At 49.2% G+C, this 767-nt stretch overlaps 1 long non-coding RNA gene across 1 annotated transcript in view; it reads left to right on the top strand.

The window, feature by feature from the left end:
• Window positions 1–485: 485 nt before the first annotated feature.
• LOC109367099 overlaps window positions 486–767 on the top strand; it is an 896-nt gene continuing 614 nt past the window's right edge. The window contains exon 1 of the long non-coding RNA XR_002113811.1: window positions 486–533. This is a non-coding gene — a long non-coding RNA (uncharacterized LOC109367099). The remainder of the gene's footprint in view (window positions 534–767) is intronic.

A 767-nucleotide genomic window follows, 5' to 3' on the forward strand; every position in this document is an offset into this window, starting at 1 on the left:
TTTTCAACAGTATTCCACTTTTTCATCTCAGGCTTCAGATCAAGCCTTTGAAGGGCTATCTTTCCTTCACGGCTGATAACATTCGTTCCCAGGGTGGCAACTCTGTCCAAGCATCTACCAATCCCTCTGACAGTAGCTAAGTCCCTGGCAATGCTTCCTAGTTGGTGAGCTGCATTACCATCTAGAAACACACTGCTGGCCCCATTGTCCCAGCTCCGAAGCAACCAGGTGAATAGCTTTGTTTGGGCAGCATGTAAACTCCTTTCTTGAGCCTTGGATTTCAGTCATCTTCAGAGTTCGATGAGTAATGGTAACAGTGACTTCCTCCTCCTCGCTCTCCTCTCCACGTCTCTTAGTTTTTTCCATTGCCTTTCTCAGTGACGGTGGTTTTGGGGAGGGCCCCTGGCCTGGATCTTCCTCTACTTCCTCAGCGTCGTCATCTTTCTGTTCTGAATGCGAGGACACCCATTTCCATTTCTGTCCCTCCACAGAGGCAGCTGACATCGAAAATGGTACCTCGTGTGAGTGATCAGGTTTGATTTGGAGACTTCCCCCTTTGGCTTGAACCTCAGCTCGGAAACTTTCTCTCTCCAGAATAGTATTGCACAGAGCTCGGTAAGCACAAGCCAAGCCCCAAACAAGTTGTGCCTCATCAGATCTGTCTAAGCTGCACCGTCCCTGACTTAAATACTTGCTTAGTTTCTCGGGTTCCCACAGGTGTTCAAGAGTGAAATCCCATGGCACTGCAGGTCCCCACGCATCAACCT

Source organism: Meleagris gallopavo, chromosome 4 (assembly GCF_000146605.3).
Source record: "Meleagris gallopavo isolate NT-WF06-2002-E0010 breed Aviagen turkey brand Nicholas breeding stock chromosome 4, Turkey_5.1, whole genome shotgun sequence".
Classification (NCBI taxonomy): Eukaryota; Metazoa; Chordata; class Aves; order Galliformes; family Phasianidae; genus Meleagris; species Meleagris gallopavo.